General features: G+C 69.9%; 1 protein-coding gene across 3 annotated transcripts in view; it reads left to right on the forward strand.

Moving 5' to 3' along the window:
• The first annotated feature begins 1,512 nt into the window (after positions 1 to 1,512).
• GNG7 (G protein subunit gamma 7) overlaps positions 1,513 to 15,476 on the forward strand; it is a 36,464-nt gene continuing 22,500 nt past the window's right edge. For 2 of the 3 annotated variants that reach the window (XM_070067719.1, XM_070067718.1), the window contains exon 1: positions 1,541 to 1,592. The gene's annotated coding sequence lies outside the window, so the exon portion shown is untranslated. Of the gene's footprint in view, positions 1,593 to 15,476 lie in introns of all 3 variants that reach the window. The other variant, XM_070067720.1, reaches the window with a different exon arrangement.

A 15,476-nucleotide genomic window follows, 5' to 3' on the forward strand; every position in this document is an offset into this window, starting at 1 on the left:
CAGCTGTGACCATGTCTGTCCGTTCAGCCCTGGCCCCATCTCTGCCCGTGCAGCCGTGGCCTGTGTGTCTGCAGCCATGGCCCGTGGCTCTGTCTGTGCCGCCGTGGCCCGGTCTGTGCAGCCGTGGCCCGTGGCCCTGTCCATGCAGCCGTGGCCCGTGGCTGTGCCTGTTCTGCCTGCTGGGTGCCTGAAGGTCACAGTGACCTTGAACACGGTGCCCACCGTTTCTCCCTGTCCCTGGCTCTGCGTGGGCCCCGCTGAGGGGGCCCCCCACCCCCCGTCCTCCGGCCGCTGCCGCTGCCCCGGGGTGTGGGATGCGTCCAGATGGAGCCGGGAAGCCCGGTGCTCTCGTTCCAGGGAGCGAGGGGGGGTCATGGGGACGCCTGGCGCCAGCCGGTGCAGCCTCGGGCCCTGTGGGCGGCGCCGCAGGACTTGTGTCACCCTGGCCCGCGCTGGTCTAGGGCTGACCGCGGCCCCCCGGGGGCGGGCTGGGGGTCTGCGGCGGTGACCTCGTGGCTGGTGACAGCCGCCCGCTGGGGACGCGGGGGTTTCGGCTGGAGGAACCGTCTTCAGAGCGGGGCATGAGACGCGGGCGCCCCCCTGGAGGTCCACGCACACGGGGCGCGCGCGCAGCCAGGGACAGGCGAGGGGCCCCCGAGGGCGCGACGCCCGGGGAGAGCCGCGGTGCAGGGGCCGCGCCCTGTGGGCCTCCACCGACAGGAAGCCGACAGGGTCGCTTCTGGGGCGACAGAACGTTCTAGAACTGAAGGTGTTGGCCCACGACAGTGAGTTGCCTGCGGCACGCGTCGTCATCGTCGTCTTGGTAACGCTGGCGCCCAGTGTGCGCACGCGCCGTGGCGCAGGACCCCCCCCCCCCCCCCGGGGAGTCCTGGCTCCACTCCTGGCTCCAGCCCGGCCCAGCCCTGGCCACTGCGGGCATCTGGGGGTGGGGGGACTGGGAGCCGAGCGATGTCCCTTTCTCTGTTTCTCAAAGCGGAAGGGTCTTGTGTCAGTTGCACCTGCAAGGCCCAGGCAGGGAGCCCTGGCCTCTGGCCGCCCGGCTGGCCCGCTGCTCCGGCCCTCTCATCCCCCATCCCCTCTGCCCACCCCGGCTGCCCAGCCCTGGTCCCCGGAATTCTGTGGCTGTGGCGCCACCTGCAGGTGGCAGTGGGAACTTCAGCTCCACCTTGGAGCTGTGCGAACCTTCTACTGTAGGGCGCCTCTGGACAGCCCAGGAGCTGCCCGCTGCCCCTCTGGCTGGCGCCCGCTGCAACCGCTGGCAGGTGCGATTCTGTGGGCGCGTCTGCTCCGTCGTGGGTGGGTGGCACCGCGTGGTGCACCTGCCCGCGCTCCTGCCGGCCGGGACCGTGCGTCTGGGTTTTCCTGGCTGCTGGGACCCGGTCGGCGTCGGCGGGGACTGGCCGGACCCTGGAGGGCTCTGCCATGCACGCCCCGTCCCCAGAGAGGCCCCCGTGCTGTCCCCACCACCCGTGACTCAGACCTCGGTGGCCGGAGCTAACGCGCCACTCTTGTCTTCCAGGCGACGCACGCGGCGTGGGACCTGAGTGCCGCAGGCGGCCGGACCCGCACAGGTGAGCGCGAGGGCAGGCGGGCGTGCACGCGGGACCCCGGGCAGCGCGTGCCCGGCTCGTCCCAGCCGGGGCAGGGTCCCCGAGACCCCGCGGGGGCCGGCCAGAGGCGCAGCTGCGCCTCCTGCCGGTCGCTCGCTGAAGTGCGCGTTGCGGTCCCTGCTGGGGTGGCGCGCGGTCGGGGGCGTGGGCCCTGCCCCCAGGGGGGGGGCTGGGTCACTCCCCCAATGCCCCCAACAGCCAGGGCTGGGCCAGGCCAAAGCCGGGGGCCAGGAGCTCCATCCGGGTCTCCCAGGTGAGTGGCAGGGACGCAAGGACTTGGGCCGTCCCTGCCACCTCCCAGGGTCCGGATCCGACGCGGAGCAGCCGGGACTCGAACCCTCGCTCCGATACAGGGTGCTTAGCCCGCTGCACCGCTGACGGCCCGGGGTGGGGTGGGGCGCCCCCGATGCCCGCACCTGCTGTCCCAAGGGCCCACCCACCCCGCTGCTGCGATTTTCCAAGGCACTAGGGGGCGGCGGAGGCCCACGGAGGCGCTTCGGAGGCCCGGCCTTGAGGGGAGGGGGCCGCAGGGGCGTCGGCGGGGGCAGGGCAGGCCCGTGGGGCACCCCCCGATGTCTCCAGTCCGCCCGGCGCCCACCTCGGAGCTCCGGGGCTACTGCTGCCTGGCTTTGGACCGGCTCGACGGTGAGAAGCCTGCACCCCGGGCACGCGGGGCGGGGGCCGGGGGTCGCCCAGCGGTGGGGGCGTTGGCCCCATGCAGAGCCCACCGGGCCGTGCCGTCCAGGGAGCCCCCAGCAGCGGAGTCCGGGGTCTGCACGCCCGGAGCTGACCCCTCCCCCCGGCACAGCCGCGTCCCCCGGGGACACAGCCGGGGCCCGACGGCCGGGAGGGGCTGGGGGTGCCGGTCAGCCCCTGGGCCTGGGGTGCCCCCGGCTCACCCCGCTTGCCCCACCCGGAGCGCGTGCTGTCGTCTGGGGTGGGCAGGGCCCCCAGCTCGGGGAGACATCCCCAGGGAGGTGGCCAGTGGCCAGCGGCCCTGGCGTGTCCACACCCACGGAACGTCCGCCAAGTCCCGCGGCGGCCCTGGCACCCTCAGCTCGCCAGGGTTGGGGCCCACGGAGCACACGTCATGGTGCCATTACGTCATCGCGCCGTTACGTCATCCCGTCCTTACGTCATCCCCCGGGGCGCCTCGCCGGCGCTGCCCTTGCAAGGAGGACACGAGATTCCTCCCAGGGGCTCCGGGACATGACCTTGGCGCGCCCAGCAGGGGTCCCGGGGGTGGACTCTGTCTTTGGGAAAAAAATCCAAGTCTGCCCCCTGCCGGCCCCAGGCAGAGCGCACAGCCCTTGGGCAGGCAGTGTAGACGGGCCCCACCCCTGCAGGTGGACCTCGCCGTGCGCAGAGCCCCAGGCCCCCTGTGGGCGGGGGTCTCACGGGGCCGTCTCAGGGCATCACAAGTGTGGCGATCTGGTCGGAGGCTCGGGGGCCCCTCACTCACGCGCAAGCCCGTCCCGGGTGTGGCGGGACCCCACGCCTTCCCCACCATGCATGGTTCCCCCCAAAAGGTCCCCAAACAGACCCCGCCTCCCGGGAGGGGGGAGGCTCCTCCCGGGCGGCCCCAGCCGTCAGCGGGTTCTTGGAGCCGGAACGTGGCGACCCCCGCCCCAGGAGGCACCCAGGGGACGGCGGCCAGGGGGGCGGCACCTGCGCAGCCGTGCCCGTCGCTAAGCAACCATGGCGGGGCGCGGTCAGCTGCGGAGTCAGAGCGCTGGGGCTGGGGCAGGGGGGGCCCGGCGGGGGCCACGTCCCTCCCAGGGCCCTCGCCTGGCCTCTGGGAGCCCGCCTGACCGCGCCTGCGTGGCCAGCTTGGGCGGTGGCGGCCGGCTCTGGCGAGGTCCCTGCCCGGCCAGCTCCTGGGGTCTCTGCAGAAGCCCCCCCCCTCCCCGAGGCGAGGTGGGCGGGGAAGAGCCGAGCAGGGCCGGGGCGGGGTCTGCTGGGAGCTGGGGGCCGCGGGGCCCTTGCTGCGTGGAGCGAGGCCCGCTCAGCGGGCACCAGGGAGGAGGTGACCGTGACCTTTGCCCCCTCCTGCGCACCTGTCGCTGAGCTGTGCGGGGAGGTCGCAGACCTGCGCTCTCCCCTAGTTTGCAAAACTTGGAGTCCTGTGCGCTGGTCACTGCCCAGACGCCACAGGACCAGGGCTGGGCAGGGCGCCCCCGTGGGAGCCGGCCAGGGGGTGGAGCCAGGGCCCCGGTGTTGCCGGACACCTCGGAGCCTGGGCCGCGCGCACTGCGGTGGCCGCTGTCCACTGTTCTCTCCGGTTCCGTGGGGGGGGGGGTGTTAGATATCCAGCCCGGGGCCGCGGCGGCCAGAGGTTTCTAGAGCAGTGAGAGGGAGGAGTGGCGTGGGGAGTGACCGCTGTCCGGGACACGGCAGGGGGGACAGCATGAGGCTCCCGCCCGCCTCCCTGCTGAGTCAGCGCCGTGCTGATCTGGCCCCTGCGAGGTGACCGCCCCACCAGGCTGATTCAGGGCTGGGCGGGGGGGGGGGGGCAGGCAGGGCTGGGAGCCGGCCACCCTGGGGGCGGCCTTCGGGCTGGGCAGGGCTGGACCCCCGCTCCCGACTCCCTGCTGTGGAGCCGTCTCGGGCACCGTGAGTGGGTGGAGCGGTGACCGTGGTCCCCACGCACCCCGTGGCAGGGGTACCCCCAGCTGTGACGGCCACACACGCCCCAGCATCCCCTGGGGGCAGAATCTCCCCCTGAAAGCAGACGCAGGGGCCCACACCCGGGGTTTTGCTGGGGGGCGTCAGGGTGGGCTCCCTGGAGGAGGTGGCATCTGTGTTACCAGGGACACAGGAGTGGGGGCCGCGGGCAGTGCCGCGAGATGAGGGGAGGGGGCTGACCCGCCACTGCCTGGGAGGCCGGGGGACCTGACTCGCCCCCCGAAGCCGAAGCTGGGGGCCCTCGGAAGGGCTGCGGTGGGGCCCGGAACAGTCCCGGCTCCCTCGCTGCCCGGGGTGGGCACGGCCCGGCTGCCCTCGCCCCCGCCCCCGCCCCGTCCCCGCGGCAGTCAGGAGAGGTTCCCGACACCAACCCCAGGCGGCCGCGAGGGGGCGCTCACCTCGCCCAGCCCCCGGGGGGCCGCACCTGCCGGCGGCCGCGCTGCGTGCCCGACTGTGCCCGACCGCGCCTGACCGTGCCAGACCGTGCCTGACCATGCCCGACCGTGCCCGACCGTGCCTGACCGTGGTGCCTGACCGTGCCTGACCGTGGTGCCTGACTGTGCCCGACCGTGCCTGACCGTGCCTGACTGTGCCCTGACCGTGCCCGGGGCCCTGCGGCGGTGCCCTGACTGTGCCTGACCATGCCCTGACCGTGCCCGACCGTGCCTGACCGCGCCTGACCGTGCCCGGGGCCCTGCGGCGGTGCCAGGGACAAAACCGGACTGGAGGGAGGACTCTGCTCTACTTACTTGCGGTACATGCGTGACACGTAGCCTTCGCAGCTCTGCGGCTCTGAGCACTTCGCGGGGCTGGGCAGCCGCCCCCCACCCCGTGCGTTTCCAGAACCTTCTCCTGGTCCCCGCCTGAAGCCCTGCGCCCAGGGAACGCCCACTCCCCACCCCCTTCCTGTCTCTGGGGATCCGAGCGCTGCAGGGACCCCCGGAGGTGGGGAGCTGTGTGTGTGCGCGTGCGTGAAGTCCTCCGGCCCCTCCACGCCCTAGCAGGTGTCAGAGCCCCGACCTTGTTCCTGGCACAGTAGTAGTCCACGGTCGGGTGGGCCTCGGCCGTGTGTGTCCCGGGCCGTCTCTGGTCGCCGGGCTGCCTCCAGCGAGCGGGTGCTGTGCGCACCGGAGCCCGGGCCTCCCGTCCAGCGTCCGCCTCTGTGCTTGGCCGGGGCACGGGTCACACTTGTGTCTGGCCTCAGCCCCTCGGCCCAGCCGTGGTCAGTGTCTGCAGCCCGGGACTCGGGGGCGTCCAGCCGAGCCTCCTGCTCGCCACCCTCCCCGGGCGCCCGCACACCTCTAGGAGGGAAAGCAAACTTATGGGTGTCACGGGATAGGCCCCTGGGGGCCACCGGGGCGCGCTGGGCTAAGCCACGCCTCCCACGCCCGCATGCTGGGCTAAGCCACGCCTCCCACGCCCGCATCCTGGGCTAAGCCACACCTCCGACACCTGCATCCTGGGTTAAGCCACGCCCCCGACGCCCGCATCCTGGGCTAAGCCACGCCTCCAACGCCCTCATCCTGGGCTAAGCCACGCCTCCGACGCCTGCATCCTGGGCTAAGCCACGCCTCCGACGCCAGCATCCTGGGTTAAGCCACGCCTCCCACACCCGCATCCTGGGCTAAGCCACGCCTCCCACGCCCGCATCCTGGGCTAAGCCACGCCTCCCACGCCAGCATCCTGGGCTAAGCCACGCCTCCCACGCCAGCATCCTGGGCTAAGCCACGCCTCCCACGCCAGCATCCTGGGCTAAGCCACGCCTCCCACACCCGCATCCTGGGCTAAGCCACGCCTCCCACGCCAGTATCCTGTGTCGGTCCCTGCTGCCCCGCGTCCCACCCTGGCTCCCCGCAGGTGCACCCCGGGAGGCAGCACCGACGGCCCAGGTGCTGGGAGCCCCGGATGGAGCTCCTGGCCTCCCTCCCGGGAAGAAGCGGGGGGGTGTGGTGTCCGGGCGTCCCCTGGGTGCGCTGCGTCCCCAGGGTCCTGTCCGGCAGCAGCGGCTTCCAGGGTGCGTGCGGGCCCGGGGTGCAGCCGTCGGTGGGCCCCGGCGAAAAGCAAACTCACCCGGAAACGCGAAGCTGCGGGGCGAGCCCTGTGCGGGAGAGGTGACGGCGGCCGGGCCCCCGCTGGGTCCTCGCGAGCCTCGGGGTGGGGGGCCGGGGAGGGAGAAGAGGGCTCCCCCAGGGTCGTGTGGCTGCCGCGACGAATGACCACACGCGGGGGGCTTTGCACGCGGCTCCGAGGGCCTGGGTGAACCTGAACCTGCTAGCATGGGGCGGGGTGGGAGAGGCCCGGCGGGGAGGCGGCGCAGGTGCAGGTAGCAGACCCGAGCCCCCCCCCCCCCCGCGCTGGGGCCCCGGCGCACCCCTGGTGGGGCCTTGACCTCCAACCCTGGCCTTTCGTGCCGGCAGGGAGCTTGGCTGGGGGGGCGGGGTCACCTGGGGACATTGGCCGTGACCCCGGAAGCCTGTTTGCCACACGCGGCCAGCTGCGTGGCGGTGGGGGGGGCGTGACACGTGCACAGCCCACGTGGCCCTGAGGAGCCCCCCCCCCAAGCCGGGACACTGGAGACGCCTCTGGCCGCTCGCCCCGGGTCTTTCTGGGTTGTTTTGGGAGGAAACCGCCCGCTGTGACATCCTGTTGATCGGCTGCGGGGCGCAGGTGGGGGCCGGGCGCAGGCCGGACGCCGGGGCGGGGCGTGGGCGGGGCGCGCGCGAGTCCCGGACAATGTCTGTGAGGCCCTGATGGAGCGGGGCCGCGCGCACGCGCGCTCTCGCTTGGTTTTTTCCACGAGCTTTGTTGATATCTAATCCACGTGCCGTCAAACCACTAGTGCAAAGCGCACAGCAATTCGGGACTTGAAAAAAAATTTTAAAAGTATCACAGCCAAGTCAGGGTCATTTACGACATTTAAAGAGGATAATAAAAGTGGGGAAATGAGGGGAAGCCCGGGGCCCCTGCCCAGAGGCGCTCTGGGACACAGCCCCGGCCAGGAAGCGCCCGTGGCCGGGGGTGAGGGGCTGTGCCCGCGCGGTGGGCCAGAGCTGGCTCCTGCCTCAAGTGCCCGCCGCGCGGGGCCAGAGCTGCACCTCACCCGGCAGGGCCCCCAGCGCTCCGGCCATCGCCGCTGCCTCCCAGGCTCTGCACCGGCCGGGAGCTGGGGCCAGGAGTGGCGCTGGGACTGAAACCCAGAGGCCGGGACGCGAGACACACCTGTCCCAAGCTGCGTCTCTCTCTCTCTCTCTTTTTTAAAAAGATTTGTTTTATTTGAAAGGCAGAGATACAGAGAGAAGAGGGGAGGGAGGGAGAGCGAGCGAGGGGTCTTCCAGCCCCTGGTCCCGCCCCAGATGGCCACAACAGCCTGGGCCGGACCAGGCCAGAGCCGGGAGCCTGGAGCTCCATCTGGGTCTCCCAGGCGGGTGCAGGGCCCAGCACTGGGCCGTCCTCCACTGCTCTCCCAGGCCACACCGGGAGCTGGATCGGAAGTGGAGCAGCCGGGACTCGAACCGGCGCCTATGCAGCCAGCGCCGTCCACGTGGCCGCTGGGCACAGGAGCCGTCTCCGCCCCACCCTGGGCCTGCTGTCACCAGGCAGGGACAGGCCCCCACGGGTGTGGGACCAGGCACCAGGTCCTGCATGTCCCCGGGGAGCCGGTGACCGATGCCAGGGCGGGCCTGGGGCAGCCACACAGAGGAGCACCACGCAGCCAGGGACGGGGCGAGGCTCGGACACGCGGCGTGGAGGGTGGGAGGGCGTCACGCCAGGGAGAGACACAGACACAGAGCCCACGCGCTGTCCTGCCAGGCCACTGCAGCCCCCAGGGGTCAGCCGGGCAGGGGCTGTGACCGGGCCGTGCCCCGCCCTCCCCTCCAGGCGCTGGGGCGGGCGCAGGGCCGTGGTCCCCCGCGCGCCGTGACCTCGGAGCACCCACGCTGCGATTCCCGCCGTTCCTCTTTGGGCACTGGCGGGAGTCCCACTGGAGACACGGTGGTCGGCCGGAGTGTGCCGGCGCCGTCGAGGTCTCTCGGGTGTTTCTGTTCCCAAGAATGAGCCCTGGGTCTCCCCCAGCCCCGCCTCAGTGGTCTGCCCCCAGGGGTCACTGAGTGATTGACATCTGGGGGCTGTGTGGCCCCCGGCATGGAGGGGGTGCGGCGAGGGACGCTGCCCCACACCCCAGGGAATGACCGGGCCCCGTGTCCACAGTGCCCAGGGGACAGCCTGGACCGAGGTTGATCCATTATTTAAAAACTAAGATTTGGAGGCCGGCGCCGCGGCTCACTAGGCTAATCCTCTGCCTGCGGCGCCGGCACCCCAGGTTCTAATCCCGGTCGGGGCGCCGGATTCTGTCCCGGTTGCCCCTCTTCCAGGCCAGCTCTCTGCTGTGGCCAGGGAGTGCAGTGGAGGATGGCCCAAGTGCTTGGGCCCTGCACCCCATGGGAGACCAGGGGAAGCACCCGGCTCCTGCCTTCGGATCAGCGCAGTACGCCGGCCGTGGTGGCCATTGGAGGGTGAACCAACGGCAAAGGAAGACCTTTCTCTCTCTCTCTCTCTCTCTCACTGTCCACTCTGCCTGTAAAAAAAAAAAAACAACTAAGATTTGGGAGATGGGCGTTTGGCACAGGTGTTAAGATGCCGTTTGAGGGGCCGGCACTGTGGTGTAGGGGGTAAAGCCGCCGCCTGCAGGGCCGGCATCCCATCCATAGGAGCGCGGGTTCGAGTCCCGGCTGCTCCACTTCCGGTCCAGCTCCCTGCTGTGGCCTGGGAGAGCAGTGGACGATGGACCAAGTGCTGGGGCCCCTGCACCTGCGTGGGGGACCCTGGGGAGGCTCCCGGCTCCTGGCTTTGGATCAGCCTCGCTCTGGCCGTTGCGGCATCTGGGGAGTGAACCAGCGGATGGAAGACCCCTCTCTCTCTCTCTCTCTGCCTCTCCTCTCTCTCTCTCTCTCTCTCTCTCTCTCTCTCTCTCTCTGTTAACTCTTTCAAATAAATGAATAAATCTTAATAAAGTGCGCGTCCCAGCTCCCTGCCCGTGACCCCCGGGGGCAGCGGTGACGGCGCAGGGCCCTGGGTCCCCACCACCCACGCGGGAGGCTCAGGAGTTCCTGGCTCCCACCTTAGATCCCAACGTCACCTTCCTCCCTCTCTGTGTCACTCGTGCTTCACCCAACCCCGCAGCGAGGCCTGGGGCGCTGTGGCCACCAGGGGGCAGCAGCGTCCGGCCGCTGGAGCCGGTTCCTGGCCGGCCCGCAGCGTCCCAGAAACCCCGTAGTCTAGACGCTGGCCGGGCTGAATTCCTGGACCCTGAGGTCAGCAGGCGCCCAGCGCACCGCCGCCGGCCTCGGGTCCCTCACTGCTTAGGGAGGGCCGGGCGCCCGTCCAGCCGGCTGCTCCGACGGGCTTCCCCCTGAGAATCTCCCCCAGGCGTGTCTGTGGGCACCGGCGCACCGGCCGGACAGGAGCTGGGAGTCCCAGGAGCCAGCGCGTCCCCCAAACCCTGTGTCACGACGGAAGGTGGCCACGGGGCCGTGCCCGGGTCGGGGCCCTCACGGGGCGCTTCCCCACGCTGGCATCGTCTGGGGGTCTGGGCCGTGGACGCGCCTCTGGTGTCCGGCGCCCACAGGCACCTGATGGACGCTTGTGGGGCTGCCCTTCCTGGCAGGTGAGCAAGGCGCCGTGACGTCACTGGCTCTCCACGGGCCACCGACCCGCAGGGCGGCCAGGGTGTCCCCTTGCTGTGATGTCGGCCCCGACCTCGCCCCGGCTCCCGCAGCGTCTCCCCGTGCCCGTCCATCATCCGGGCCCGCCCTGCTCCAGCGAGCCCTCATCTGTTAGCCTGTTGTGTTTCACAGGTTCTTTTTTATTTTATTTTTTTCTTTTTTGACAGGCAGAGTGGACAGTGAGAGAGAGAGACAGAGAGAAAGGTTTTCCTTTGCCGTTGGTTCACCCTCCAATGGCCGCTGCGGCCGGCGCACTGCGCTGATCCAATGGCAGGAGCCAGGTGCTTCTCCTGGTCTCCCATGGGGTGCAGGGCCCAAGCACCTGGGCCATCCTCCACTGCACTCCCTGGCCACAGCAGAGAGCTGGCCTGGAAGAGGGGCAGCCGGGACAGAATCCGGCGCTGCGACCGGGACTAGAACCCGGTGTGCCGGCGCCGCAAGGTGGAGGATTAGCCTAGTGAGCCGCGGCGCCGGCCCCACAAGTTCTTGTTGGACAGATAGACCTTCCACCTGCTGGTCGCCGCCTCCGCACCCAACAGCCAGGGCTGGGCCAGGCTGGAGCCAGGAGCTCCGTCTGGTCCCCCACGTGGGTGCAGGAACCCAAGCACTTGGGTGGTCCCTGCTGCCTCCCAGGTGCGCAGGCGCAGGAAGCGGGGTCAGGCCTCGGACCCGGGCCCTCCCACGTGAGACGCAGCTGGCCGGGCCGTCTTAGCCCCTGTACCACCTGTGCCTCCCCTCCTGTTTCGGCCGCGTCCGAGGTCCCGGGGTTGGCGCTTCCGTCTGTGAGCAGGGAGGGGGCTGTGTGCGGCTCAGCCCCTGGCCTGGGCCGGGACCAGGTGCCCAGGGCCGGCTCCCCAGGTGGGGCTGGGAGGGGGCCAAGACGTGGCTCCCCGGCCCGAGGATGGCGCGGGGCCAGGCAGAGCGGAAGGAGGTGCCCGTCGCTGCCACTCACAGCCAACAGCGTCTATGCAGTGCCCAAGTCCCAGGAGGCAGAGCGGAGGGAGGCCGGCGGGGGAGGGAGGAGCTGCTGGCCTCAGTGGCCCCGGGGCTGCCTGCCTGCCCTTCCCTGCGCAGGGATGCTTCCAGAAGTGGCCGGCGGGGTGCTCGCCCTTGCAAAGCAGGCCTGGCCCCGGCTTCTCCGCGCCGTCCCTGGGCAGGGGGAGGGAGGACGCATAGAGCATGGGGAGGGGGCGGCTGGCAGGGAGTCCCGGACGGGGGGGGGGGGCTGTTGATCAGTGGCACATGCGCCGCCTCCTCCCCCCCCTGCCAGTGGGGGGGGGGGCAGCCCTGCCTTGCCTATGGAGAGGTCAGGACAGCAGACGGACGTACCCGGCGTGGTGCTAGGGGAGCCCGCAGGGCGGCCGGAGCGAGGCGCTGGCTGGGCCCCAGGTGGTCTCGCTCAGATGGCCAGGCCTCGTGCGGCCCCACCCACCGGAGACGTCCAGGACGGAGGATCCTAGGAGCCGGAAGGGAGTTTGTGGGGGGGGGGGCAATGGCTGATGGGAATAGGAGTTCTTTTGGGTGAGAGAATGTTCTGGAATGAGATCGAGGTACTAAATGCTACCGGAGTGTTCACTCTGAAATGAAGTGGTTACCGCTAGGAAGCCGGCTGTAACACCGGCTTCCCACAGGGGCGCAGGTTCGAGTCCCGGCTGCTCCACTTCCGATCCAGCTCCCTGCTGTGGCCTGGGAGAGCAGTGGACGATGGGCCGCGTGCCTGGGCCCCTGCACCCGTGTGGGAGACCCGGATGGGGCTCCTGGCCCAGTCCCGGCTCTGTGGCCATCTGGGGAGTGAACCAGCGGATGGAGGGTTCTCTCTCTCCCCCTCCCCCTCCCTCCCTCCCTCCCTCTCTCTCTCCCCCTCCCCCCCCCCGTGACTCTGCCTTTCAAATAATATTTTTTTAAAAAATGAAATAGTTAATTTTACATTATGCAAATCTCAGTTTAGAAGAAGCAGGGGTCAGAAGTAGCGCGGGTTCGGGGCAGCCGTGCAGGGTCTGGGGAGGCCTGGGTGTTGGCCCGGGGGCAGCTGGGCGGCCTGTGGGGGCCCCGGGCCACCTCCGAGCTCCTGGGTGCTGCCGCCCCACCCCCACCCCCGAGGCCAGGGCCCAGAGAGGCTGCCTCGTGCCGTTCCCGCCCCAAGCCCCTTGTTCCCGGCTCGGCTCCGGTGTCGGCGGAAGCGGGCGTTCCCAGTCTCGTGACCCTGACCGTGCACCTGATCCGCAAAGCAGCCCAGGTGTGCCCGCACCGGGGATTACAGACGTGCGTCAGCGGGGACCTGGGCGCTGCACCTGCGGCCGTGCGGGGCGCGCGCGTGCGCACAGAGGGCCTCCCCCGACCTGCGTGGGTGCCTGCCCCGCGCTGCCTGGCCTGGCGCGGGCCCGGGTTTGGCTTTCTCGCCGGGGCAGGGCGCGCGTGGGCGGCAGCTCTGCTGAGTCAGATCTGGCTGTGGGCTGGTTTATGCCCCCGTTCCGTCCTCAGACCTGCCCCCTGCTCCCGTCCCCACCTACTCGCCGCCTGCGAAGCTCCCGCTGTGGCTTTGCTGGGGGGGCAGCACCGGCGGGCTCCGCCTGGCTCTCGCTTCTCTGCTGGGGTGGGGGGAGCTATGCGCCGTCACTCCCCAAATGCCCACGTGGGCCAAGACAGGAACCCCGGGGACTCCCGCGTGCTGCCCCCCAGGGTGCGTTAGCCGGGAGTGGGGTCAGGAGGCAGAGCCCGGAAGTGAACCCAGGCATCTTTTAAATTAAAAAAAAATTTATTTTATTTGAAAGGAGTGGGAGAAAGAGGTCTTCCGTCCACTGGCTCCCTTCCCTGAAGCCAGGAGCCTGGAGCTCCATCCGGGTCTCCCACGCGGGTGCAGGGGCCCGAGCACTGGGCCGTCCTCCACTGCTCTCCCAGGCCACAGCAGAGCTGGACCGGAAGTGGAACAGCCGGGACTTGAACCGGCGCCCATGTGGGACGCGGGCCCTGCAGCTCAGGTCGGCAGCCCTGGCCCCGCTCCCCGCCGCTCACCAAACACCACGTGGAGCTCGGACCGGCGGCCGGGGCGGCGCCTGCTCCCCAGTGAGCCCGGGCGCCCCGCGTGCCCACAGCCCGCCGACTCCCTGCTGGAAACCCCACGTTCCGTGGACGGCGGCCGTGAGCACAGAGCAGTTTCGGTTTCGTTATGTGGGCTCCTCGCAGACCAGCGCGTTCCCGACCACTTCCCCTGTCAACTGGTTTATTTCTCATGGGGGCGGGGCATTAGCCTGGCTGTGAAGTCACTGGTCAGCGTGCCCGGGCCCCACGACCACAGTGCCCGGTTCGAGTCCCCGCTCTGCTCCGGAATCCAGCTCCCTGCTAACGGCCTGGGAAAGCAGCAGCAGACAGCCGGAGGGTCCGGGCCCCTGCACCCACCCTGGAGACCCGGATGGTCTGCAGCCTGGCCCAGCCCAGGCCATGCGGCCATCTGGGGAGTGACCCAGCAGGTGGAAGACCTCTCTCACTCTCTGTCCCTCTCTCTCTCTCTAACTCTAACTTTCAAATAAATAAATACATCTTTTAAAAAATTAAAAGGCGAGGAAGCTGTTAAGCAGAGTTGGGGAGGGGTCCCCGTTGGGGTGGGGGCCGGCCTTGGGGAGCCAGCGCCCGCCTCCCACTCCCTCCCTGTGTTTTTAACCTTTCCACCATAATATGTTTTAAAGACTTATTTATTCATTTGAAATTCAGAGTTAGAGAGAGAGAGAGAGAGAGAGAGAGAGGGCTTCCATCCCCCGGGTCCCTCCCCAGACGGCCACAGTGCCTGGCTCAGGGCCTGGCTCCCCCCGCCCGCAGGGTGGACCCGGATGGAGCTCCTGGCTGCTGCGGGCGTTGGAGGGTGAACCCGTGGATGGCAGCTCTCTCTGGCTCGCTCTCTCCCTTACTCTCTCTCTGTTGCTTTTTCAACAGCCCACGGTGGTCCCCGGAGACCCTGGCGGCAGCCACCCCCAGGGTGCCCGATCGGAGCCTGGGTCCCGCGTGGTCCGGGCTGAGCCACCCCCAGGGTGCCCGATCGGAGCCTGGGTCCCGCGTGGTCCGGGCTGAGCCACCCCCAGGGTGCCCGATCAGAGCCTGGGTCCCGCGTGGTCCGGGCTGAGCCACCCCCAGGGTGCGCGATCAGAGCCTGGGTCCCGCGTGGTCCGGGCTGAGCCACCCCCAGGGTGCCCGATCGGAGCCTGGGTCCCGCGTGGTCGTGGTCCGGGCTGAGCCACCCCCAGGGTGCCCGATCAGAGCCTGGGTCCCGCGTGGTCCGACCTGAGCCACCCCCAGGGTGCGCGATCGGAGCCTGGGTCCCGCGTGGTCCGGGCTGCTGGTGGCGCCGGTGCACTGGTCTGGCTCCCGGGCGGGGCGGGGTGGAGTGAGCCCCGCGCCCCGGCGCGCCCCGCGCTAGTTCCTGGGTGGGGGGCTGAGCGCACGGTGTTGCTAGGTTACGGAGAGCGTCAGGCGTGCGCGCGCGGCTGGGGGGGGACCACGCGTTCATGGCGCACTGGTGCTGGGCTCCCAGAGGTAAAACCGGGACTGACGCTGCCCGAGGAGTCGGAGCGGGACGGGCGGGCGGAGGCTGGCGCGGCCGCGGCGTGGGCAGCGCATGGGGCTGTGGGGAAAGAGATCGGGGGCTGCACTGGGTGTGCCTGCCACGCACACGGGTCTGCGTTCCTCTTATTAAAAAGGTGCATTTTATTTACTTGAAAGGCAGCGAGGAGGAGAGAGAGACAGGGAGCCCTCATCCGCTGGCTGGCTCCCCAGATGGCCACAACAGCCAGGGCCCGGCCAGGCCGAAGCCGGGAGCCAGGAGCTCCATCCGGGCACTCAGATAAAGGATGTGGGCATCGCAGGGGGCCGCTTAGCTCAGTGTGCCACCGCCAGCCCCAGCCCTCCCGTTCCTTCCTTTTTCTTAAAGATTTATTGAAAGTCAGAGTTACAGAGAGGCAGAGAGAGAGAGAGAGAGAGGTCTTCCATCCAATGGTTCACTCCCCAGATGGCCATAATGGCCGGAGCTGCGCCAATCCGAAGCAGGAGCCAGGAGCTCCATCCGGGTCTCCCACGCGGGTGCAGGGGCCCAAGCACCTGGGCCATCGTCCACTGCCCTCCCAGGCCACAGCAGGGAGCTGGATCAGAAGTGGAGCAGCCGGGACTCGAACCTGCGCCCACATGGGAGGCAGGCACTGCAGGCCAGGACTTTAACCCGCCGGGCCACAGCGCCCTGGCCTGGTTTTAGTACATCTGGGCTCGGGCAGCCATCACCACTGTCTAGTTCCAGAACATTCTGTCACCCCCAAAAGAAATCCCATCCACAGGGTCAGCCCCCGTGCAGCCCCCGGCGACCACGTGTCCCCTTCCCGTCCCCGTGGAGTCCCCTGTCCCGCAGGTGTGCTGTCGGTGGAGCCCCGCGCGGCGTGGCCCCTGTCTGTGTCTCTCC

The sequence above is a fragment of the Oryctolagus cuniculus genome, unplaced genomic scaffold (assembly GCF_964237555.1).
Source record: "Oryctolagus cuniculus unplaced genomic scaffold, mOryCun1.1 SCAFFOLD_170, whole genome shotgun sequence".
Taxonomy (NCBI): Eukaryota; Metazoa; Chordata; class Mammalia; order Lagomorpha; family Leporidae; genus Oryctolagus; species Oryctolagus cuniculus.